Source organism: Mandrillus leucophaeus, unplaced genomic scaffold, assembly GCF_000951045.1.
Source record: "Mandrillus leucophaeus isolate KB7577 unplaced genomic scaffold, Mleu.le_1.0 Scaffold27, whole genome shotgun sequence".
In the NCBI taxonomy this organism is placed as follows: Eukaryota; Metazoa; Chordata; class Mammalia; order Primates; family Cercopithecidae; genus Mandrillus; species Mandrillus leucophaeus.
Genome location: NW_012102809.1, coordinates 1,508,870 through 1,509,206, shown reverse-complemented (window position 1 = coordinate 1,509,206; position 337 = coordinate 1,508,870).

Here is a 337-nt window from a genome sequence, read left to right as displayed (position 1 = left end):
GCCTGCCTCTCCTCTTACACACGAGGCACTAAGGCAGGAGTGCATTGTGGCGGAGGACGCGGCTTTCTCGAGGAGCTCTGCCAGTGCTATGGCTTGACATGTGACCGCAACTCTGGTTCTCCGTCCAACTTGCCACAGAGTCGGGTGGGAGCCCTCCTGGGGCTACGGTAAATAACGCAGCACAGGCTGCACAGCTGTGGATTAGGAAGCTCAAAGGATTCTTGAAGAATTCTGGCCTCATTACTGTCTTATCTCCAATCACAGGTAGCTAGAGGTGGTGGCCATGAACTGCACCCGGTCAGCAGGTGCCCTACTGTGTACCAGGCTCTGTTCCAGG